Below are 26628 nucleotides of genomic sequence, written 5' to 3' on the forward strand. Positions count from 1 at the left end.
AACGCATAAATGTAGATAGACATGCAGAGGGCAGAGGGCAAAGCCGTAGAATGAAGAAGAAAACAACCTTAGGATTGACTTAGCTCTCTGGAGGGGAAACCCTCCACAACTCTAGTGAGAAGCATTGTAGTTAAAACTATTCCTTTACCTACATATCAGGTCATATCTATAATTAGTTGATTACATTTGGCTTCACAGGAAATCAAGTTAGAAGCAGATTTTATAGTAGGTGATTCCATTTGTCTCAAGCAAATGAAACCTAAAAGTTCCATTCGGGATCCACATGCTATAAGTTAAATCACAAATACCTGAATCCTTAAGTTTGCTGTGGAGTTGACCATTCAGTAACTAGGCAGAATGGATCAATAAGACTGACCTTTCTATATCTGTGTCCAGGTGAGGGATTGTTAAATGGCTGATATCTGAAGGACCAATTTCAAAGGCACTTTCCTTTTGACTTTAGGAAGGAACAGCTAATTGGCTGGCCATGAAGAACTGAGGAGGCCGACCTACACCTCAAGTCTCTATGATGTCTTTTCAAGGTATGTAAAAAGCTTTGGCTCTACCTGAGTTCAAACTCAGGCTTTGCTACTTACCAGTTGAGGGGTCCTAGAAAATTACTTGCAGACATGGTCTTTCCCCATTTAGAAATTACATCCTAGGTAGTAGCTTCTTTAGCTTCCATCAGTCCACCAGAATAAAACTTTTAAATTTTTCTGGAGCAAATATTTGGGACTGACTGTGTTTCCAGACTATAATGTGCATTCATATCTATGTTAATCTTGTTGAAATGCAGATTCTTACTCATTTGGCTTGCCTAGGACCTGAGATTCTACTTTTTTAACAAGCTCCCAGGTGATATCAATGTTGCTGGTCTGGAGACCACCTTTTAAGAATCGAGGGTTTCAGTGAAATGTAAGGGAAAATATCTGAGTTTCTGAAAATTCATCCAGCCAACAAAACTGTGTGACTAGTCCATAACTTGTTGTGGTTCTTTTAACATTGTAGGAGAGAAAAAACTTTCCGTCTGCTCTCCTAGGTTCAATAGCTGGGTCTATAAAATAAATTTATGACAGGCAGATTAATAGCATTAAAGGTAAACAAATTTAGTAATTTTTATTATAACACACTGGGGCATCACAGAAAAAAAAGTGAACACCCCAAATAGCAGTGAGATCTGAGAGCTTATATACTGTCTTAATAGGGGAAGGTGGGAGACATAGGCAACCTAGGGGAGAGTAAATGATTTTTAAGAATGATAAATGGGCTCTTAGAAGAATAGATGGGAGATATGACGATAGTTTGTGACAAAGTTTATCTGGGTTTGGAGTTGAAATCTAGTGTCTTCCCAGGTGATAAGAGTCAATCCTCGGGAGGAGATTTATGACAATTGAATTCCTTTTGGAGGATCTGTCTTTAGGCAGGTAAAAGGAAGTTCAGAGAAAGCTCTTGCCATTTTTCATGTGTTCAGCTCACAATAATATAACAAAGCGGCATATCTTGGGGTGGCATGTCCAGAACTCCTTCAACAGCCATGCTAAATTCAAATGTTTGCTTCTCATTGTTGGAACTTTTCCTCTGAAATGTTCTTGCTCCTTAATCATTAGGAGGCTTAGCTCTTCTTAGAGGGATGTATAACAACTCACATTCACATCTTCATTAATATTATGAGTACTGTACACTCAATGATTGGTTCTGGACTTTGAGAGGAATTACAATCCCAATAAAAGATTTCTTGGATCTTTTATCATGACAAAATGCTTGGACAAATAAAAATGAGAAAAATTGTAATTGTAAAATAACTAAAATCTCTAGATCTCATTGTAAAGCAATTAATAATGAATAGAGAAATGGTTACGTAAAATTCAAATGCTAATAATGATAAGTACTTAATCTACCATAAAGTAAAAGCCCAGCCAAAAAAAAGACCCATCTTGCACCAGAATACATGTTCAAAAATCAATATTTGCATGCCCAAGACTTGTTTGAGAAGGCAATTATGGTCTCACAAGTAAATCATAAGAATTTTAAAAATTTAGTAAATGCTGTATTTATGTGACAGACAAGAACCACTCTGAAGGAATCATTATGGTTTGGGAAATGATATGCAATTTCAAAATCGTCTAAATCATTTCAATTGCCTGTATTTACATTTATATAATGGGTATTTATAATGGTGATTATTTTAGAACTTACCTTGTTTTCCTGGATCTCACATTGGTTTCTATGGGAACGAGAATGGCTCTAAAGAGGAGCATTTTAAGCACTCTTTTCACATTCAGTGACTGCTAACTGAACTGCAAATTCTGTTTGTCTGTTAAATGGTTTTTAACTCTTAAATTTTAACACAGAAATAAAAGTTCGGCATTTAGCTTCATAAATCATTTTAAATAATAAAAACTGTTTTTATGAAACATCTGGCACATTGAAACATTTGAAAACAAAATAACTAGCTTTAGGAGCTAATAATCTGTTCACGTTATTAAATTCATTAGTGATTAATCCATATTAGCCATATGCTTGCTCTTGGAAAATTGTGTAAAGAAAACTTCATCTGATATATTGTAATACATTTTCCCTGTTATTGATAGAGATATATTGTTGTAATACATTTTCTCTGTTATTTCTGTATATTATGTGTGTGTATATATTTTTTCCTTATCTTTGTAAAAATCCCTTTAAAAAGCAGTGTAAAATGTTCTATGTTTAAAGTTTCCCATTACCAATGCCTCACCCATCCTCTGCTATTATTTACCCTCGTACTGTGTTGTACCTTTACTATGCTCTTACACCAGCTGGAACTTATTTTTACTATTTTTTGAAACAAGCTCATAAGCCTTCGAATTTCAATTTTTCTTTTTCTTGGAATAGATTCTTAGATCATAAAAAGCTCGATGTCTAACTTATGTATTACATTTGTGCAGTTTACTGTGTTTAATATTTCCCCACATTTCATGTTTTCCCATAAACTTTATTTTTTTAATTCCCTGGAGAAATGATAGTTCAGTATATTTTTATTTAAATCCCTCTCAAAGTAATTAAAAGCCACTAAAAATAAGAGAAGCTTATTTCAGAAGAGAGTGCTAAAACTAAATTTTTGTTATACCCAAACTGTAAAAGATACCGGTTGAAAGCACGTGCATCCCATAACCAGCTTATGTAATAGCTACTCTGGTTATTGTTGACATATAATCTGTGTCTTGAATCCAAAAACTACAAGTTGATGGCAGAATGCCAGACAGGGTGAAATAAGTGAGAGTGTTTTTTTGTTTTTTGTTTTTTTTTTGCGGTACGCGGGCCTCTCACTGTTGTGGCCTCTCCCCTTGCGGAGCACAGGCTCCGGACGCGCAGGCTCCGGACGCGCAGGCTCAGCGGCTATGGCTCACGGGCCCAGCCGCTCCGCGGCATGTGGGATCTTCCCAGACCGGGGCACGAACCCGTGTCCTCTATATCGGCAGGCAGACTCTCAACCACTGTGCCACCAGGGAAGCCCCAGTGAGAGTGTTTTTTAATCTTTCCTGGATTGGTGGATTTCTGCCTGCTATCAGTGTGGCCTTGGTCAGGATTGCTAGAGACTAGTGAGAGTTCCAGAAGTGAAGCTACCAGCATGTGTGACCAGGAAACCATCATATAACTCACTGACCTGGTATAAACTCCAGGAAGTTGTTGTTTTCTTTCTTAAAAGTATTTTTCATTCAGATTTAATTTTATGAAATAAATTAAGGATTACTACATGTTGAAAGAGTGAAGACAAATAAATGGGAAACATATAACTAGATGTTTTGGGGAAATGATTAATTGATTGGCTCTTCTATCAATAGTTTTTAAAAGTTGACTTTGAAGGGGAGCAGAAAACAAGCTGAAAAGTAAAAGCAAGTATTATGTTAATCATCAGAAGAGAATATTTATCTTGAAAAGTATCTGAATCTGAAGGTAAGGAATATGATTGTCCATCAAGGCTACTCAAAATGAGGTCCATGGACCAGTGCCCATCTGAGACAAGATAAATACAGAAGATGAGTGTAAATTTGAAAATCTTAGAGCAGTTGACATTACTACTTCACCCAACCCTGTGATTTTGTATTTTACAAAACTCAGTCCATGGCATTTGGCGATTTAAAAAATTTTCGCTTTACTACAATTAGTTTGAGATGCATTGATCTAGCATAAATTACTGTAAACAAACAAACAAAAAAATGCCATTTGAACTTCATAGTATTGAAAACAATTTAACCTGTGTGATTCTGTTTGAAAAACAGCTGGGAAATGAAAGGTTTTTATCTCTGAAAGATTTCTTTCTAGCCCTATAACCATATATTTACTTTCATTAAGATTACAGTAAAGGAGGCTGAAGCGGATATTCTCTCCTTTTGCAGATATGAAAAGAAAAGGGCAAAGGCCTTAAATGAGATATCCAACATTACACAATTATCATCAAAATTTTAAACTCAAGTGAAGAGCATTGCACAGAACTTATTTAATATTCTGGTGAATAAAAATACTCTAGTTGTTTATGACAGTGAATTGGATATATTTGCAATGTCACATGGTAGACGGCAGTGCTTTGTCTTCAGGTTTCAGAAGGAAAAGCATTATGTTACAGTGGTTCAATGGATGGTTAGTGAAAGTACACATACTAATAATCAAGATGAAGAGTTTGAAGGAATTCAATAAGCAAAAATAAAATTAAACAGAGAATATAGAAAGATTAAGGGAGGAACACATGTATAGTTTGGCTAGGAACAGACAGAGCAGAAATGTAATCCACACTTCTCTGAAAGGTATAAAATCCCCAAAGAGAAAGGGCTTGCTACCTTGGACTACCAATAGGGAAAATAAAATGAAAATATGAAAGGGAAAGTTTAGACAAACAGTGAGAATTTTTGTTAATTGTTAAGAGTATTAGGTTAGTTGAGTAGGCTCCCAAAGGAATCTCTGAGGACATTTAAAACCTCATTGAACAAAGCCATGGACACTGTATTGTGTAGAGCAAGACTTCAATGGCAAGGGGGATGGACTGGATCAACTGTGAGGTCTTTTCCAGCTCTAATTTCTACTATTCCATAGCTCTGGGAAGAATAGTTGCTAAATTGCTTGATTAACCCAGGAAAAAATAAAACTCAACACAAGAATAAAGCCCCAGACAAAACAGTGAAGCCAGCCAAAATTGAAACACACCCTTCCAAAGAGACAAAAAAAAAAAAAAAAAGAACCTAAATCTTGCATCATACCCCAAGGTGGACAAATTTAGGCTTTGGCAACTTGCCCAGCAGAATAAGTTCCAGAGACAGGACCCTTCAGTGAGCAAGACCAACCAACAGGTTGGGAGAGTTCAACTTCTCAGACAGACTTGCAAAACCTCCCAGGTGACCTTAATAGTAGAAAAAATTTAGTAAATTGAAAATAGAGGGCTTCCCTGGTGGTGCAGTGGTTAAGACTCCGCCTGCCAGTGCAGGGGACCTGGGTTTGAGCCCTGGGCTGGGAAGATCCCACATGCCACGGAGTAACAAAACCCGTGCACCACAACTACTGAGCCTGCACTCTAGAGCCAATGCGTGCCTAGAGCCCGTGCTCCACAACAAGAGAAGCCACTGCAATGATGAAGCCTGCATAACGCAATGAAGAGTAGCTCCTGCTCCCCACAACTAGAGAAAGCCCATGCTCAGCAGCGAGGACCCAACACAGCCAAAAATAAATAAATTTATTTTTAAAAAATTGAAAAGGGAAAGAAATCTATAAAAGTGCCTGGTCTATGAGTGAACTAATTCATTTATTCATCGTACAAGGATATGAGTGCCTGCTATAGGCCAGCCAGTGCTCTAGGATAGGGTACATCAGTGAACAAAACAGACAAGATCTCTGCTCTTGTGGCTTTTACATTCTAGTGTGAGGAACGATAAACAACATAGGATGATATAAATTAAAAGGTGGTAGGTGCTAAGGAGGATAAAAAGCAGGGTAAGGAAAATGAGGGGCAAGGGTGGAATCCAGGAATCTTACTGTATTTAATGTGCAGTCCGGGTAGAACTCAGGGAGGAAACACGTCAGAGCAAGACTTGAAGGAAGTAAAAGGAGGTAGCCAAGTGGATATTGGGGGAAGAGCATTCTAGTCCAAGAGAACCTAAAGCACAGCTGGAAGGTTGGAGCAAACTTTGTGTGTCTGAGTAGCAGGAAGGAGGCCAGTGTGGCTGGAGGGGAGTAAGCTTAAGGAAGACTACTACAGTGAGGTCTGGGAGGCCTTGGAGGTTGTTATTAGGACCCCATCTCTTACTCTGAGTAAACTACACACGCTATCTTGCTTCAAGAATCCTAGGAACTCAGTGAAGAAACTAATTCATACCAGGTGTCAGCCTCCCCGGGAAACCGCTCCACCCACACATCAGCACTGTTTCTGCATGCTCCTTCAGTCTATAAGTTTTAATCATGTCAGCGTTATGCAGCATTGTGGGCCCTTAATGTATAAATATGTCCTAGAGTTTTACTAAGAATGAGGAATGCTCATCAATATTGGAACTCTAGATATTTGCTTCCATTTATTCTTAGACCAGCAATAGAAAAATCCAAACAAAATTTTATCTGTGACTTTTATATGATGTTTGTACATATATGAAATATGTATTCTGTCACAGAAAATAAACCCCTAATATCAGCAATTCTATTATGGGCTCATGCTCTATGAAACTTGATCTTTACTAGGGGCTTGATAAATATTTAAAGATAAGGAGGAGCTTAAAAATCAATTTGGAAGACAAAAATGGATCTGCTTATAAGAAATAAAGGCAATATTAAAGGAATTATTAGATGTTTTCAGATATTTGAAAAAATGGTAATAAAATTAGAGGTTAAGTTAGAAAAGGACTGTTAATATTCATTCATTAACTGGAAAAAAATGTGTTGAGTGCTTGCTCTGTGCCAGGCAAGTTTTCTAGACCCTGTGGATACCAGAGCGAACAATACACGAAAGCCTGGGATCTGTTACTCCATTAAAATTCTCCTCAGGCAATTTACCAGATCATTCTTATATAACAGTATGTAGTCGAGAACGTGGGTTGGAGGCCTATCTGCAACCCAGCATCACCTGTTAAGATGGGACATGGTCAGGAAAGGATGCTTCTTGACTTCTCTTCATTTGGCCCTCCACTCTTTGAAAATCCTTAGGCAGAGATTACTACGTGCTGAAGGCACAGGAACTTTAGAGAGGGAAAAGAGCACAGCATTTGAGTAAGAGCTGTGTTCTCTTACTCACAGGTGACTATTGAGCAGTTGAAATGTGACTAGTCTGAATTGAGATGTGCTCAAAGTATAAAGTACACTGGATTTTGGTGACTCAGTTTGGAAAAGAGAATGTAAACTATCTTAAAATTCTTATATTGATTGCATGTTGAAATGCTAATATTTTTAATACACTGTATTAAATAAATTATATTATTATTAGTTAATTTTGTTTCTTTTTACTTTTTTATGTGGCTGCTAGAAAATTTAAACATGTATGTGGCTTAATTCCACCAGATGAGGGGATCTGCATTTGATTGATAGAATAATAGCTGATTCTTATTGAATACTCAACTCATTAAGTGGCAAGCTGTCTTCCAAGCACATTACTTGTATTTAAATATTTAATCCTCATAATAACCTTGTAAGGAATCATTTCTCCAGATGAATAATCTGAGGCACAGAAAGGTCAAGAAACTTGCCAAAGACTACAAGTCTAGTGAGTGGAAGAGCAATGAGGCTTTAAAGTTGTAACTAACCCAGTGGCTTTCAAACCTGAGTGTTTATCAGAATCACCTTCAGGGCTTGTTAAAACAGAATCCTGAGCCTGACCTCCAGAGGTCTGCTCCTTTGATCTGGGGTGTAACCTAAGAATGTGTGCCTCTAACAAATTTCCAGGTGATGTTGATTCTGGTGATTTGCAAACCACATTTTGAGACCTACTGGTTTAATCAGTCTTAAAGTTCTCAGCCTTTTTGAACCATAGTTTCTTTACCATAAATGTGGAGATTTCATATACCTACCTCACATACCATAAAATTTACCATTTTAAAGTGTACAACTCACAGGTTTTTAGTATAGTCACAGTTTTGCAACTATCATCACTATCTAATTCCAGAACATTTACATCACTCCAAAAAGAAACCCAATACCCATTAGCATTCACTCTCCATTTCCCCTTCCACCAGGCCCTGGCAACCACTAATCTACTTTCTCTATGGATTTGCCTAATTTAGACATTTCATACAAGTGGAGTCATATAATATATGGTCTTTGGTGTGACTTCTTTCCCTTAGTATAATGTTTTCAAGGTTCATCTATGTTATAGCATGTATCAGTATTTCTTACTGTTTTATGGTCAAAAAATGTAAAATTGTGTGGGCACAATACATTGTGTTTATCCATTCATTGGTTGATGCCCATTTGGGTTTTTCACTTTTTGGGTATTATAAATTTATGTGGATTTGTTTCCATTTCTCTTAGGATGTAACTAGGAGTGGATTCGGTAGGAGTGGAATTGCTGACTCATATAGTATCTCTATGTTTAACTTTTTGAGGAACTATCAAACTGTTTCCAAAGCATGGTACCATTTTACATTCCCATCAGCAATGTTTGAGGGTTCCAGTTTCTTCACAATCTTGGCAGCACTTGTCATCTTCTGTCATTTTGATTATAGCCATTCTAATGGTTTTGATGTAGTATCTCACTGTGCTTTTGATTTGCATTTCCCTAATGACTAATAATATTGTTCATTTTTCAACTGCTTATGAGCCATTTGAATATCTTCCTTGGATAAATATCTATTCAAATCCTTTGCCCAATTTTAAATTGAGTTGTCTTTTTTTTCCTTTTTTTAGCTATTCGGATTGGACATTTATTTGTTAGTAAGATCTTGTTTAAAAATTTTATTGTAGAGCATAGTTGATTAACAATGCTGTGTTAGTTTCAAGTGTACAGCAAAGTGATTCAGTTATACATATACATGTGTCTATTCTTTTTAAATTCTTTTCCCATTTAGGTTATTACAGAATATTGAGCAGAGTTCCCTGTGCTATACAGTAGTCCTTGTTGGTTATCTATTTTAAATATAGCAGTGTGTACATGTCAATCAAAACTCTCAGTCTATCCCCCGCACCCACCCTTCCTCCCTGGTAACCATAAATTGCTTCTCTAAGTCTGTGAGTCTGTTTCTCTTTGTAAATAAGTTCATTTGTATCATTTTTAAATAGATTCTGCATATAAGAAATACCATGTGATATTTATCTTTCTCTGTCTGACTTGCTTCACTTAGCATGATAATCTCCAAGTCCATCCATGTTGCCACAAATTGCATTATTTCGTTCTTTTTAATGGCTGAGTAATATTCCATTGTATATATGTACCACATCTTCTTTATCCATTCGTCAATGGACATTTAGGTTGCTTCCATGTCTTGTCTATGGTAAACAACGCTGCAGTGAATATTGGGGTGCATGTATTCCCTTTTTTTTTGATATACAAAGAGAACTTTTATTTTTTAGTTTTATTTATTTTTAAAAACTTCATTGGAGTATAATTGCTTTACAATGTTCTGTTAGTTTCTGCTTTATAACAAAGTGAATCAGCTATACATATACATATATTCCCATATCTCCTCCCTCTTGCATCACCCTCCCACCCTCCCTCTCCCAACCCTGTAGGTGGACACAAAGCACTGAGCTGATCTCCTTGCACTATGCATCTGCTTTCCCCTAGCTATCTATTTTAAATTTTGTGGTGTATATATGTCCATGCCACTCTCTCACTTCGTCCCAGCTTACCTTTCTCCTCCCCGTGTCCTCAAGTCCATTCTCTATGTCTGCATCTTTATTCCTGTCCTGTACCTAGGTTCTTCAGAAACATTTTTTTTTTTAGATTCCATATACATGTGTTAGCATATGGTATATGTTTTTCTCTTTCTGACTTACTTCACTCTGTATGACAGACTCTAGGTCCATCCACCTCACTACAAATAACTCAATTTTGTTTCTTTTTATGGCTGAGTAATATTCCATTGTATATATGTGCCACATCTTCTTTATGCATTCATCTGTTGATGGACACTTAGGATGCTTCCATGTCCTGGCTACTGTAAATAGAGCTGCACTGAATATTGTGTTCCATGACTCTTTTTGAATTATGGTTTTCTCATGGTATATGCCTAGTAGTAGGATTACTGGGTCCTATGCTAGTTCTATTTTTAGTTTTTTTTAGGAACCTCTATGCTGTTCTCCATAGTGGCTGTATCAGGTTACATTCCCACAAACAGTGCAAGAGTGTTCTCTTTTCTCCACATCCTCTCCAGCATTTATTGTTTTTAGATTCTTTGATGATGGCCATTCTGACCGGAGTGAGGTGATACCTCATTGTAGTTTGATTTGCATTTCTCTAATGATTAGTGATGTTGAGCATCCTTTCATGTGTTTGTTGGTAATCTGTATATCTTTGGGAAAATGTCTATTTAAGTCTTCTAGCCATTTTTGGATTGGGTTGTTTGGTTTTTTGATATTGAGGTGCATGAGCTGCTTGTAACTTTTGGAGATTAATCCTCTGTCAGTTGCTTCGTTTGCAAATATTTTCTCCCATTCTGAGGGTTCTCTTTTCGTCTTGTGTATGGTTTCCTTTGCTGTACAAAAGCTTTTAAGTTTCATTACATCCCATATATTTTTTTTTTTTTTTTTTTGCGGTACGCGGGCCTCTCACTGTTGTGGCCTCTCCCGTTGCGGAGCAACAGGCTCCGGACGCGCAGGCTCAGTGGCCATGGCTCACGGGCCCAGCCGCTCCGCGGCATGTGGGATCCTCCCACACCGGGGCACGAACCCGTGTCCCCTGCATCGGCAGGCGGACTCTCAACCACTGCGCCACCAGGGAAGCCCCATCCCATATATTTATATTTGTTTTTATTGCCATTTCTCTAGAAGGTGGGTCAAAAAGGACCTTGCTGTGATTTATGTCATAGAGTGTTCTGCCTATGTTTTCCTCTAAGAGTTTTATAGTGTCTGGCCTTCCATTTAGGTCTTTAATCCATTTTGAGTTTATTTTTGTGCGTGGTGTTAGGGAGTGTTCTAATTTCATTCCTTTACCTGTAGCTGTCCAGTTTTCCCAACACCACTTATTGAAGAGGCTGTCTTTTCTCCATTGTATATTCTTGCCTCCTTTATCACAACTAAGGTGACCATATGTGCATGGGTTTATCTCTGGACTTTCTGTCCTATTCCATTGATCTATCTTTCTGTTTTTGTGCCAGTACCATACTGTCTTGATTACTGTAGCTTTGTAGTATAATCTGAAGCCCAGAAGCATGATTCGTCCAGCTCCATTTTTCTTTCTCAAGGCTGCTTTGGCTATTCAGGGTCTTTTGTATTTCCATACAAATTGAAATTTTTTGTTCTAGACCTGTGAAAAATGCCATTGGTAGTTTGATAGGGATTGCATTGAATCTGTAGACAGCTTTGGGTAGTATAGTCATTTTAACAGTGTTGATTCTTCCAATCCAAGAACATGGTATATCTCTCCATCTGTTTGTATCATCTTTAATTTCTTTCATCAGTATCTTATAGTTTTCTGCATACAGGTGTTTTGTATCCTTAGGTAGGTTTTTTCCTAGTTATTTTATTCTTTTTGTTGCAGTGGTAAATGGGAGTTTTTCATTAATTTCTCTTACAGATTTTTCATCATTAGTGAATAGGAATGCAAGAGATTTCTGTGCATTAATTTTGTATCCTGCTACTTTACCAAATTCATTGATTAGCTCTGGTAGTTTTCTGATAGCATCTTTGGGATGCTGTAGGTATAGTATCATGTCATCTGCAAACAGTGGCAGTTTACTTCTTCTTTTCAATTTGGATTCCCTTTATTTCTTTTTCATCTCTGATTGCTTGGCTAAAACTTCCAAAACTATGTTGAATAATAGTGGGGAGAGTGGACAACCCTGTCTTGTTTCTGATCTTAGTGGAAATGGTTTCAGTTTTTCCCCATTGAGAATGATGTTGGCTGTGAATTTGTCATATATGGCCTTTATTATGTTGAGGGAAGTTCCCTCTATGCTACTTTCTGGAGGGTCTTTATCAAAAATGAATTTTTTGAATTTTGTTGAAAGCTTTCTCTGCATCTGTTGGTATGATATGGTTTTTCTCCTTCAGTTTGTTAATATGGTTTATCACACTGATTGATTTGCATATATTGAAGAATCCTTGCATTCCTGGGTTAAACCCCACCTGATCATGGTGTATGATCCTTTTAATGTGCTGTTGGATTCTGTTTGCTAGTATTTTGTTGAGGATTTTTGCATCTCTGTTCATCAGTGATATTGGTCTATAGTTTTCTTTCTTCGTGACATCTTTGTCTGATTTTGGTATCAGGGTGATGGTGGCCTTGTAGAATGAGTTTGAGAGTGTTCCTCCCTCTGCTGTATTTTGGAAGAGTTTGAGAAGGATAGGTGTTAGCTCTTCTCTAAATGTTTGATAGAATTCACCTGTGAAGTCATCTGGTCCTGGGCTTTTGTTTGTTGGAAGATTTTTAATCACAGTTTCAGTGGTTGTTGTTTGTCTGTTTATATTTTCTATTTCTTTCTGGTTCAGTCCTGGAATGTTGTGCTTTTCTAAGAATTTGTCCATTTCTTCCAGGTTGTCCATTTTATTGGCAAAGAGTTGCTTGTAGTAATCTCTCATGATCTTTTGTATTTCTGCAGTGTCAGTTGTTACTTCTCCTTTTTCATTTCTAATTCTTTTGATTTGAGTATTCTCCCTTTCTTTCTTGATGAGTCTCGCTAAAGGATTATCAGTCTTGTCTGTCTTCTCAAAGAACCAGCTTTTAGTTTTATTGATCTTTGCTGTCATTTACTTCATTTCTTTTTCATTCGTTTCTGATCTGATCTTTATGGTTTCTTTCGTTCTGCTAACTTTGGGTTTTGTTTGTTCTTCTTTCTCTGGTTCCTTTAGGTGTAAGGTTACGTTGTTTATTTGAGATGTATCTTGTTTCTTGAGGTAGGATTGTATTGCTATAAACTTCCCTCTTAGAACTGGTTTTGCTGCGTCTCATCAGTTTTGGGTCATCATGTTTTCATTGTCATTTGTTTCTAAGTATTTTTTGGTTTCCTCTTTGATTTCTTCAATGATCTCTTCGTTATTTATTAGTGTATTGTTTAGCCTCCATGTATTATTATGTTTTACAGTTTTTTTCCTGTAATTGATATCTAATCTCATAGCATTGTGGTCGGAAAAGGTACTTGATATGATTTTAATTTTCTTAAATTTACCAAGGCTTGATTTGTGACCCAAGATATGATCTATCCTGGAGAATGTTCCATGAGAACTTGAGAAGGAAGTGTATTCTGTTTTTTTGGGATGGAATATCCTAGAAATATCAATTAAGTCCATGTTGTTTAATGTTTCATTTAAAGCTTGTGTTTCCTTATTTATTTTCATTTTGAATGATCTGTCCATTGGTGAACGTGGGGTGTTAAAGTCCCCTGCTATCATTGTGTTACCGTCAATTTCCCGTTTTATGGCTGTTATCATTTGCCTTATGTATTGAGGTGCTCCTATGTTGGGTGCATAAATATTTACAATTGTTATATCTTCTTCCTGGATTGATCCCTTGATCTTTATGTAGTATCCTTCTTTGTCTCTTGGAATAGTCTTTATTTTAAAGTCTATTTTGTCTGATATGAGAATTGCTGGTCCAGCTTTCTTTGATTTAGATTTCCATGGAATATCTTTTTCCATCCCCTCACTTTCAGTCTGTATGTGTCCCTAGGTCTGAAGTGGGTCTCTTGTAGACAGCATATATACAGATCTTGTTTTTGTATCCATTCAGCTAGTCTGTGTCTTTTGGTTGGAGCATTTAATCCATTTACATTTAAGGTAATTATCGATATGTATGTTCCCATTACCATTTTCTTAATTGTTTTAGCTTTGTTATTGAAGGTCTTTTCCTTCTCTTGTGTTTCCTGCCTAGAGAAGTTCCTTTAGCAGTTGTTGTAAACCTGGTTTGGTGCTGCTGAATTCTCTTAGCTTTTGCTTGTCTGTAAAATTTTTAATTCTCTGTTGAATCTGAATGAGATCCTTGTAGGGTAGAGTAATCTTGGTTGTAGATTTTTCCCTTTCATCACTTTAAATATCTCCTGCTATTCCCTTCTGGCTTGCAGAGTTTCTGCTGAAAGATCAGCTGTTAACCTTCTGTAGATTCCCTTGTATGTTATTTGTTGCTTTTCCCTTGCTGCTTTTCATATTTTTTCTTTGTATTCAATTTTCGATAGTTTGATTAATATGTGTCTTGCCGTGTTTCTCCTTGAATTTATCCTGTATGGGACTCTCTGCGCTTCCTGGACTTGATTCACTATTACCTTTCCCATGTTAGGGAAGTTTTCAACTATAATCTCTTCAAATATTTTCTCAGTCCCTTTCTTTTTCTCTTTTTCTTCTGGGACCCCTGTAACTCCAATGTTGGTGCGTTTAATGTTGTCCCAGAGGTCTCTGAAACTGTCCTCTATTCTTCTCATTCTTTTTTCTTTATTCTGCTCTATGGTAGTTATTTCCACTAGTTTATCTTCCTGGTCAGTTATCCATTCTTCTGCCTCAGTTATTCTTCTATTGATTCCTTCTAGGGAAGTTTTTAATTTCATTTATTGTGTTGTTCAGCATTGTTTGTTTGCTCTTTAGTTCTTCTAAGTCGTTGTTAAACATTTCTTATATTTTCTCCATTCTATTTCCAAGAATTTGGATCATCTTTAGTATCATTACTCTGAATTCTTTTTCAGGTAGACTGCCTATTTCCTCTTCATTTGTTTGGTCTGGTGGGTTTTTACCTTGCTCCTTCATCTGCTGTGTATTTCTGTCTTCTCATTTTGCTTAACTTACTGTGTTTTTGGGTCTCCTTTTCACAGGCCGCAGTTTCATAGTTCCCATTGTTTTTGGTTTCTGCCCCCAGTGGCTAAGGTTAGTTCAGTGGGTTGTTTAGGATTCCTGGTGGAGAGACTGGTTCCTGTGTTCTGGTGGATGAGCCTGGATTTTGTCTTTCTGGTGGACAGCACCATGTCCGGTGGTGTGTTTTGGGGTGTCTGTGAACTTATTATGATTTTAGGCAGCTTGTCTGCTAACGGGTGAGGTTGCATTTCTGTCTTGCTAGTTGTTTGGCATAGGGTGTCGAGCACTGTAGCTTGCTTGTCGTTGAGTGGAGCTGGGTCTTAGCATTGAGATGGAGATCTCTGGGAGAGCTTTCGCTGTTTGATATTACATGGAGCTGGGTAGTCTCTGGTGGACCAATGTTCTTAACTCGGCTCTCCCACCTCAGAGGGCTCAGTTCTGACGCCCAGCCGGAGCACCAAGACCCTGTCAGCCACACAGCTCATAAGAAAAGGGAGAAAAAAAAAAGAAAGAAAGAAAAAAATAAAATTATTAAAATTAAAAAATTATTAAAAATTTTAAAAAATGTAATAAAAAGTAGAAAGAAGAGAGCAACCAAACCTAAAAACAAATCCACCAATGATAATAAGCACTAAAAACTAGACTAAAACAATATATATGGACAGACAGAACCCTAGGACAATTGGTTAAAGCAAAACTATATAGATAAAATCACACAAAGAAGCATACACATACACACTCACAAAAAGAGAAAAAATATATATATATATTAAAAAAAGGAAGAGAGCAACCAAATCAATAAACAACTCTACCAATGATAATAACTCTAAATACTAAACTAATATAAACATAAAACCAGAAACAAATTAGACACAGAAATCAAACCCCATGTCTACAGTTGGTCCCAAAGTCCATTGCCTCAATTTTGGGGTGATTTGTTGTCTGTTCAGGTATTCCACAGATGCAGGGTACATCAAGTTGATTGTGAAGATTTAATCCACTGCTCCTGAGGCTTCTGGGAGAAATTTCCCTTTCTCTTCTTTGTTCTCACATGTCCTGTGGTTCAGCTTTGGATTTGGCCCCCACTCTGCGTGTAGGTCACCTTAGGGCATCTGTTCCCCGCCCAGACATGATGGGGTTAAAATAGCAGCTGATTAAAGGGCTGTGGCTCACTCATACTGTGGGGAGAGAGGGGTACGTAATGCAGGGTGAGCCTGTGGCAGCAGAGACCATCATGACTTTGCAGCAGCCTGAGGTGTGCTGTGTGTTCTCCCGGGGAAATTGTCCCTGGATCACGGGACCCTGGCAGTGGTGGGCTTCACAGGCTCCTGGGAGGGGTGGTGTGGATAGTGTCCTGTGCTTGCACAGAGGCTTCTTAGTGGCTGCAGCAGCTGCCTTAACATTTCATGCCCGTCTCTGGTGTCCCGCTGATAGCCATGGCTTGCGCCCATCTCTGGAGCTCGTTTAGGCCATGCTCTGAATCCCCTCTCCTCGCACGCCCTGAAGCAGTGGTCTCTTGACTCTTAGGCAGTTCCAGGCTTTTTCCCGGACTCCCTCCTGGCTAGTTGTGGTGTACTACCTCCGTTCAGGCTGTGTTCATGCAGCCAAGCGGGTGCATGTATTTTTTCAAACCATGTTTTTCTCTGCATATATGCCCAAGAGTGGGATTGCTGAGTCATATGGTAGCTCTATTTTTAGTTCTGTAAGGAACTGCATAGTATTCTCCATAGTGGCTGTACCAATTTACCTTCCCACCAACAGTGTAGGAGGGTTCCCTTTTCTCCACACCCTCTCCAGCATTTATTGTTTGTAGATTTTTTTGATGATGGCCATTCTGACTGGTGTGAGATGATATCTTATCATAGTTTTGATTTGCCTTTCTCCAATAATTAGTGATATTGAGCATTGTTTCATGTGCCTCTTGGCTATCTGTATGTCTTCATTGGAAAAATGTCTGTTTAGATCTTCTGCCCATTTTTTTGATTGGGTTTTTTTTTTTTTTGAATATTTAGCCACATGAACTGTTTGTAAAGTTTGCAAACATCATTTGAAAATATTTTCTTCCATCCTGTGGGTTCTCTTTTCATTTGTCTATGGTTTCGTTTGCTCTGCAAGAGCTTTTGAGTTTAACTAGGTCCCATTTGTTTAATTTTGTCTTTATTTCCCTTTCTCTAGGAGGTGGGTCAAAAAGGATCTTGCTGTGATTTATGTCATAGAGTGTTCTGCCTATGTTTTCCTCTAAGAGTTTGATAGTGTGTGGTCTTACATTTGGGTCTTTAATGCATTTTGAGTTTATTTTTGTGTATGGTGTCAGTGAGTGTTCTAATTTCATTCTTTTACATGTTGCTATGCAGTTTTCCCAGAACCACTTATTGAAGAGACTGTTTTTTCTCCATTGTATATTCTTGCCTCCTTTGTCATAGATTAGGTGACCATAGGTGTCTGGGTTTATCTCTAGGCTTTCTATGCTTTTCCATTGATCTGTATTTCTCTTTTTGTACCAGTACCATACTGTTTTGATGACTGTAGCTTTGCAATATAGTCTGAAGTCAGGGAGCCTGATTCCTCCAGCTCCATTTTTCTTTTTCATATTGCTTTGGCTATTCAGGGTCTTTTGTGTCTCCATACAGATTTTAAGATTTTTTTTTTCTAGCACTGAAAAATGCCATTGGTAATTTGATAGGAATTGCATTGAATATGTAGATTGCCTTGGGTCATATAGTCATTTTGACCATATTGATTCTTCCAATCAAAGAACATGGTATATCTTTTCATCTTCGATTTCTTTCATCAGTGTCTTGTAGTTTTTGGAGTACAGGTCTTTTGTTTCCTTAGGTAGTTTTATTGCTAGGTATTTTATTCTTTTTGATGTGATGGTATGTGGGATTGTTTCTTTAATTTCTCTTTCTGATCTTTCACTCTTAGTGTACAGACTTGCAACAGATTTCTGTGTGTTAATTTTGTATCCTGCCACTTTACTGAAATCATTGTTATCTCTAGTAGTTTTCTGGTGGCCTGTTTAGGATTGTCTATGTGTAGTGTCATGTCACCTGCAAACAGTGACAGTTTTACTTCTTCTTTTTCCAATTTGTGTTCCTTTTATTTCTTTTTCTTCTCTGATTGCCATGCCTAGGACTTCCAAAACTGTGTTGAATAATAGTGGCGAGAGTGGACATCCTTGTCTTGATCCTGATCTCACAGGAAGCGTTTTAGCTTTTCTCTATTGATTATGATGTTACCTGTAGATTTGTCATATATGGCCTTTATTATGTTGAGGTATGTTTCCTCTGTGCCCAGTTTCTGGTGAGTTTTTATCATAAATAGGTGTTGAATTTTGCTAAAAGCTTTTTCAAGTTGTCTTTTTTATTGTGATGTGTTCTTTATATAGTCTGAGAAAAAGTCCCTTATCAGATATATATGATCTGCAATTTCTCCCATACTGTGGATTGTCTTTTCACTTTCTTGATGATGTCCACTGAAGCAAAAAGTTTTAAATCTTTTTTATTTGTATATTTTAACATAAAAGCTTTGTATATTTAAGGTGCACAACGTGATGATTTGATATATATACACATTGTGACATGATTACCACAGTTAAACTAATTAACATATCATCTCACATAGTTACTGTTAAAAAGTTTTTAATATTAATTAAATCCAATTTAGCTATTTTTCCTTTTATCACTTGTGCTTTTTAGTCACCTCTAAAAACCATTGCTTAATCCAAGGTCATGAAGATTTACATCTATGATCCATTTTGAGTTAATTTTTGTATATGGCATATAATAAGGGTCCAACCTCATTCTCTTTAAAAAATGTGGATATACAGTTATCCCAGCACCATTTGTTGATTCTAGGATCTTCTTAAAATTTAGGTAAAAATACTTCATAGGCTATATTAATTATAATATATTTATTAATATTAATTAAAATACTGTTTTTTCCTCTTTGGGTGCTTTCCTACTAGTCTATCAAAGCATTGTAAGCATTGTATTTAGAACAAACAAACATCTTCTGAATTAAAACCTCACGTCAGTAATGACTGACTACAAGATAGGTTTGTTCAACTGTACTCCCTTACTTATTGTTACATATTAAAGTGCTAAGATCTTCACCATTATGTCATCCTATATTAATTCTCCCATTCACACTTATAGGATGAGGAACAGAGCAATGTTTGTCCTAGATGATGCTTCTTTGTGATTTTTATAACACCATTTTGCTCATTTGTGCTTGTGGTACCCATTCAAATGATGATATAAATACAAATTTGAAATGTGGTACGTTACTCTCATATGCTATTAAAGTAATTGGATACACAAAACAGGCCAAAATAAGATGAATGCTAGAAAATAAATGAAAAAGAAAAAAAAAGGTGAGTTCTACTGTAGACTGACAGCAATGAATATAATGATACATAGATACTTCCTTTCTATAGGAAGTCAGGTAAATGGAATGTAAAACTCATTATCCAAATGTTATTAAGAGGGTTGCAATGGGGGTGAAAATGTAGAATTCAAAAGGTGTGGGTTCATAAGGCATCTGAAAAAATGAAAATTGTGAAGTAAGAATTTTTTGGTATGTCCTTAAACTAAGTACTCCTGGACCATTGACAGGATTGTTTAGGCTCCTGGGCAGATATAACTCTGTCATGTCTCAACTGTAAGAGGAAGTTTCCGCAAGCTATCCTCAGCTTCAAAACATTCTCTTTGCTTTGTTCCCTGGCTCCACAGTCATTAAACCCATGGTTATCCTTAGCTCATGAGTTCTATACCTAGAGAAAATATTAACATTCTTAGTGTAAATATTTTGCATTATAAATTAATAAACTATTCTGGTGACTTTATGGAACATAAGCCTCTGTTAGGTGGAGTTCTGGATCTAAGGACTAAGTGAGGAAGAAGATCCTAGAGTAACTTTGAGTCTATGCAACATTGCTGAGTAGAGAGGTGACAATGAAATTAGAAACCAAGCCACAGAGCCTTGTGCATTTGTTTCACAATCACATTTATATTTAATAAAATTCTGGTTATTTACTCTTGTGAGTCACATGATAAAAATAAAATTTGAAGTCAAATTCTCCTTTTTAGCATGTTGATTAACTCCTAAGCATTCAGAGACTTCTGGAAAGGAGTGTAAGTATCCCAATAATACGTTCATGGGGGTTGATTCCTGTGTTGTGAAAATGCCCACTGAATTTGTTTAACACACATATGAGAGTTCCTGAAAAATAAATATTATCCACAAATAGGAACTCAGTCAACACTTTTCCTTATTATTGCTTCTGAACTTCACTGTTGCAAATAAGGACTGAAAGCCAAAGGGTGTCATCGTAGCCAAAGGGACTATGACTGGAAGAATTTTATATGATTTATTAGCTTTTACAACTTTCTCCATGCTTACTATATTCTTTTCTGTTGTCATCATTCCTGTAGTACTTAGTCTAAACTTTTAAAGCAGAAATGGTGTCCATATATATACAGTTCACAAAAACGTAGAAGAGAGTACATGATTCACTCACAAACAGTCTTGCAGATGAGAAGAGAGGAGTTTCTAGGGAAAGATGAGGTAGGAACAGTATTAAAGAGAAAAGAAATGCAGGCTATAGAGTTCAGTCTTATAACTTTCAAGTCATGTAATATTAAAACTTAAGCCACAGAGCTTGGTGATTTTATTTTCTGTAAAATTCTGGTCAGTAGCTACCATAAGTCGTAAGTCTTTATCAGCATGAGTTCACAGGCCTACATGAGGGACAAAAAGGAGCCCTTGTAAATTTCCTTGGGCCAGAGACTGGAGGTAATTGGTTGGTTGGTCACACCTGGTGAGATTCTCTTGACTCAGGCACTGATAGCAGAAACCCTAAGAAAAACAGACACCACAGAATTGATGACCATTCCTACCCCAGCTTCCTAGTTTCTGGCATAGACCTAATCAGGTCTCCTTTCAGAACCTGTAGTTGCCCTTACTGTCTTGTGACTTCTGATTACACATGGGGTTGTTTTCATACTCACACCTGTGACTGAATTGAACAGCTGATTGCCTCACTCTTCCTAATATTACCTGATGAGATCAAGCAATGCTGTGTTAACTCCAAGGGCTCAGGGATGGGGAGCAGAGGCAAAGCAAGCACGAATATGAAAGCTAGTACCTAGGGTCTTATGAAAAGTATGCATTTTTAGGATATTAGAAAAGCAGGCTGTAATTAGCTTAATTCTGAATTCTGGGGCTGATTCCAAGGAAAACAAAATTCCCCATGTCCTGGGTAGAGCAAGTCTGTACGTGTGGTGGCCTTGATGTCTTCTCTCTAGGCAATCACTTCTCTTACCTTAGAACAGCACAGCCAGGTTGCCAAGGACTTTTCCCTCACATCAAGGGGCTGATTCATGAAACAGCAACTTGCTGGGTTACACTGTGTCCTGGATTTTAAAAACTGAGCAGGAGCCAGGGTGTGGATTGTCTATGCAATTCTGCCCCCGGCTTGTGTCAGCAAGTCCTGGTATTTAAGCAAAGTTTAAGTGCGTGCTCGTTTTTGTGAAGAAAATCCAACAAAGGAGTAAAATCATTATAGGTCTCTTCGTTGACAGGAAAGTCAAGTCTTCTGGTCAGCTGTTGAAATGGATGAAAATTGATTATTTTTAAAAGCTCTGATATTTGAATGTTAGCCCTAAAGTAATTCTTTCTATGGACTACCTGTTTATTTCATTTCATTAAACTTTATAAGCCTCCCACATGATAGAATTTTATCTATTTTACAAATGGAAAAATGACTTTTTCAAGATTATAATTAATCAATAATAAAGCTAAAGAAAAATAGCCCTGAATTTCTTAATCTCTATTATGATGGCAGGATGGGAAAAGGCTAATTTATTACACTTCCATGATAAACTTATTTCCTGTGAATTAAAAAAAAAATGCTGTTCTTTCTGTGTCCTTAGAATTTTTAAAGAAACATGAGAACAAGAGAGGGAGAATACACATTTTAACAAATTTGTTCAAAGCAAGATCCTACTTCCATGCTTTTTTGTTTTAGTTATATTTTAAGTAAACTTTATTTTTTAGAACAGTTTTAAATTTATAGAAAAATTATGATAGTATGGAGGATCCCACGTACCCCACAGCTAGTTTCCCCTATCGTTAACATCTTACCTTAGTATGGTATATTTGTCACAATTAATGAACCACTATAATACATTATTGCTAATTAAAGTCCATACTTTATTCAGATTTCCTTAGTTCCTACCTAATATCCTTCTTCTGTTCCAGCATCCCATCCAGGATATCACATTACATTTAGTCATCATGTCTCCTTAGGCTCCTTTTTGACAGTGACGATTACTTAGACTTTCTAAGTTTTTGATGACTTTGACAGTTTTGAGGAGTACTCAAGTATTTTGGTTTTAGCTATACAGTAAGTCCCCTGCATACAAACGGGTTCCATCATGAGAGTGTGTTGGTAAGTCTAATTTGTTCATAAGTCCGACAAAATTAGCCTAGGTACCCAACTAACACAATCGGCTATGTAATACTGTACTGTAATAGGTTTATAATACTTTTCACACAAATAATACATAAAAAGCAAACACAAAAATAAAGAAAACAGTTTCAATCTTACAGAACAGTACCTTGAAAAGTACAGTACAACAGCTGGCACATGGGGCTGGCATCGAGTGAACAGGCAAGAAGAGTTACTGACTGGAGGAGGGAAAAGAGGTGGGAGTTGGTAAAGCTGAAGGATCATCAGCAATAGGAGATGGAGGGCAAGCTGCAATTTCACTCACGCCTTACGTGGTTGGACATGCGAACACACGTTCGCATCTTTGAAAGTTCACAACTTGAAGGTTCGTGTGTAGGGGACTTACTGTATCTATATCTATGTTAGTATTTTATAGAATGCCCCTCTTTGAGACTTTTCTGATGTTTTTCTTATGATTAGACTGGGATTTACCATCTTTGGGAGCAAGACCACAGAGATAAAAGTGCAGTTTTCATCCCATGACATCAAAGGTGCTATCAACATAACTTACCACTGTTGATGTTGACCTTGATCACCTGGCTCAGGTAGTGTTTGTCAGGTTACATGCTCTTTTGAAATATTATGTAATTATACAGAATGATCTCTTCATTAAAAATTATTGAATTCAAGGACTTCCCTGGTGGCACAGTGGTTAAGAATCAGCCAGCCAATGCAGGGAACACGGGTTCGATCCCTGGTCTGGGAAGATCCCACATGTGATGGATCTAAGCCCATGCACCACAACTACTGAGCCTGCACTTTAGAACCTGTGAGCCACAAGTATTAAGCCCGCGTGCTGCAACTACTTGAAGCCCATGCACCTAGAGCCCGTGCTCTGCAACAAGAGAAGATGCTGCAATGAAGAATAGTCCCCACTCGCCGCAACTAGAGAAAGCCCGCACACAGCAACAAAGCCCCAATGCAGCCAAAAAAAAAAAAAATTATTGACTTCAATTTTAAACATAATTTATCTGAGTAGTGGTAGAATTAGAGCTAGCTGCACAGGTTACAATACATAAGAGATGACATTGCATATTTAGCACAGTGATAGGAGGAGGAATTACACAACAGAGAAACTGTTTTAGTGAATCTTAAAGTTCATCATGTGCACAATTCCTGAGGTCGATACTCTCAGTTCTTCACTAGCATATTTCACTTTGCAAAGCATGCTGCAATCATTCTTTGGTTATTTTCCCCACAACATCCCTAATAAGAAAGCAAAGTAGGGCTTCCTTCATTCAGTTCAGTTTCAACAAATAAGTAAAGGAAGAGCTTTGGAGTCAGAGAGACTTGTTTGATTTTGAACTTAGACAGTTTCTACTTTGTGATCTTTGGGAAAAGTTTTTGGAGCACCTGATCTATAAAAAGGGGCAGTGGCTATATACAAGAATACAAAATGAGTATTGTGAAGTAGGTTGGGCAAGGAGGCATGGATTACTACAAGGTGGAAAATATGAATTCCATGGCTCTTATACATCCATGAACATGTTTGTTCTTAATGCCCGTATGCTTTATGGCACAACAGAAAATGCAAAGCAGGTATTTTGATAAGGCCTCTGGTGTGGTGGAGAAACTCAAGTCCACTAAGTAATCATCTCATCATCTCACAATTAGGTGAATGACACTTCAGGAGCTCAGGATTTAGAATCAAAAGACCCGAGTCTATACCCTGAGTCTGTCACTTCCAACTGTGTGGCGTTGGGCACGTTACTTAACATCTCTTAGTCTTGTTATAGTTGTCTGTAAAATGAGTGTAATGTGGGGATTAAATAAAAGCATCTAGCACATCAGTGAATATTAATTACATCTGAATTTTAATCAACTTTGGAGAAGCTCGGTCAACTTGCCTCTAGAATAACTAGCAGAAAGCTACAGAGCATTCTTAGCTGCATTTTCAGTGAAGGAATTGGGCTCATACTGTCCTAGAAGGCCATTATTTTGACATTTTGTTTAAGGCTCATTCTTAATTTGACTCAGTTACTTTAGGCAAGAATGTTTTCAAAAGACCTAAGTGATGTTATTAACAAATGGGTTACATCTTCTCCACACAGAGTTAAGCCTCTAATTATACCTTGAACTGATTTATTAGTACTACAGGCTTAAACATTTCCTAACTATTAAGGCTGACTACAGACTCAGGATAACTGTCCACATGCAAGGGATCTGAATGGCAAAAACACCACAGAGGAAGAGGTGATACTTGGTGAATGAGTCACAAGGAAAGGCTCAGAGGAAGGTTTTAATTAGGATAATAGGAAATTATAACAAGTAAAATATGGGTTAAGTATCAGTGAATTTCCCTTAAGGACATATTTCCTATGATAGGAGGGAAGATTCTTCTAAAGGAGGTGATTAAAACCTCCAAGCTTAAGACCTTTAAAACGAGACTGAACAGACTCCTTATGAACATACCAGAGGGAAGAATCCTGCCCTGGTTGGGGGAGGGGGGAGGTGGTGGGTGATCTAATACCCCTTTGCACTGCTGAGGACTTTGAGTTGCTGATCTACCCAGTAACTGAATACACTGCAAGCCATCAAGTACACAGTTGCCTCCCTTGAGTTGTGTAGCTGTCATTCCTATGGGCACTATTTTCTTTTGGGGCAACCTTCCAGTATCACTTATATTAACATAAAACTCTATAAATCTGCCTTTGTTTTTAAGATCCAATACATATATTTTCATTGTTCTTCCAGTAAAGGAAATTTTATTTCTCAAGATATACAGGTTAAATATTAATTTCAGTTTCCTGACAAGGAAGGTAATTTTTTTTTTTAAGGAAGGTAATTTTTTAATGCAAAACTGACTTTAACTTCCTCAGACTTAATTCTTTCATTTCTTATTTAATGGAGTCTTACTAGTTTGGCAATATCAAATGAGTAGGGATGAGCTGCATCTCTCAGGAACCCCCCCAGTGGATATGTATTGAAGGAATGAGGAATTGTTAACTATCACTATTCTAAGTCCAATAAGGGGAGAAATGCACAAAGGCCCATAGTCTTACCTTCAACAACTTTGTGCCCTGCCAGTAGTAACCACAGCCAGGCTGATCTGTGTCTCAGGCAACAATGGGCGAAGCATGCCTCCTAGGCCCACTCCAGCTTGAATTTACCCTCCACCCCCACCATACCACATGAGCAGGCTAGATGGCCACCTATGTGGAGTGATCTCAGGGGTACTGGCAACGTCCTCCTTATATGCCTGCTTGGTGATATCTGCAAGCATCATTCTTTAATTAGCATCAAGGTGTGGCACCCTCTCCCAACTGCCCTTCATCATCCACATCTTCATCCTACTTCTGCCCTGCTCTCCACTTCTCCATCTCTCCTCTTCTTCCTCTCAGGTTCCCCAAACTAGTGGCACCACTATTTGCTTTGCAGCCTTATTTCATTTAATAGCCAAGTCCTATTAAATCCACTTCCACATATCTCTGAAATCATCTACTTTTCTCTACCACCTTAGTTTGAGCCACACTCATCTCTCTCCTGGATTATTACAACAGCCTCCTGACTGGTCTTCTTGCTTCTCTTCTTGTCTCCCTTTAATCCATGGTCCACAGAGCAGCCAAGGTGATCTTTTAAAAAATTAGTCTGTTTTAAAAGATTTAAAACAGGAGAGAATGTGGAGAAAAGGGAACACTTGTGTACCGTTGGTAGGAATGTAAATTGATACAGCCACTATGGGAAACAGTATGGAGGTTCCTTAAAAAATGAAAAATAGAACTACCATATGATTCAACATTCTGCTTCTGGGTATTTATCTGAAGAAAATGAAAACACTAATTCAAAAATATATCTGCACCTCCATGTTCATTGCAGCATTATTTACAATAGCCAACACAGGGAAGCAATTTAAGTATCCATCAATGGATGAATGGATAAAGAAAAAAATATATATATATATAAAATATTATATTATATAATTATATATAGTATATACTTATGTAACATTATATATATACATAGTGTAATATTATTCAGCCGTAAAAAAGGAAATACTACCATTTGCGACACCATGAATGAACCCTGACGGCATTATGCTAAGTGAAATAAGTCAGACAGAGAAAAACAAATACCATATGATCTTTCTGATATACAGAATCTGAATTTTAAAAAAAACTCAGACTCATAGATACAGAGAATAGATTGGTGGTTGCCAGAGGGAGTACAAAATGTGTGAGGGGAGTCAAAAAGTACAAACTTCCAGTTATGACATAAACAATTTCTGGGGATGTAATATA

General features: G+C 37.3%; 1 long non-coding RNA gene across 1 annotated transcript in view; it reads left to right on the top strand.

Moving 5' to 3' along the window:
* The first annotated feature begins 466 nt into the window (after nucleotides 1-466).
* LOC116759575 overlaps nucleotides 467-26628 on the top strand; it is a 210966-nt gene continuing 184804 nt past the window's right edge. The window contains exon 1 of the long non-coding RNA XR_004351477.1: nucleotides 467-542. This is a non-coding gene — a long non-coding RNA (uncharacterized LOC116759575). The remainder of the gene's footprint in view (nucleotides 543-26628) is intronic.

This window comes from Phocoena sinus, chromosome 9 (genome assembly GCF_008692025.1).
Source record: "Phocoena sinus isolate mPhoSin1 chromosome 9, mPhoSin1.pri, whole genome shotgun sequence".
Classification (NCBI taxonomy): Eukaryota; Metazoa; Chordata; class Mammalia; order Artiodactyla; family Phocoenidae; genus Phocoena; species Phocoena sinus.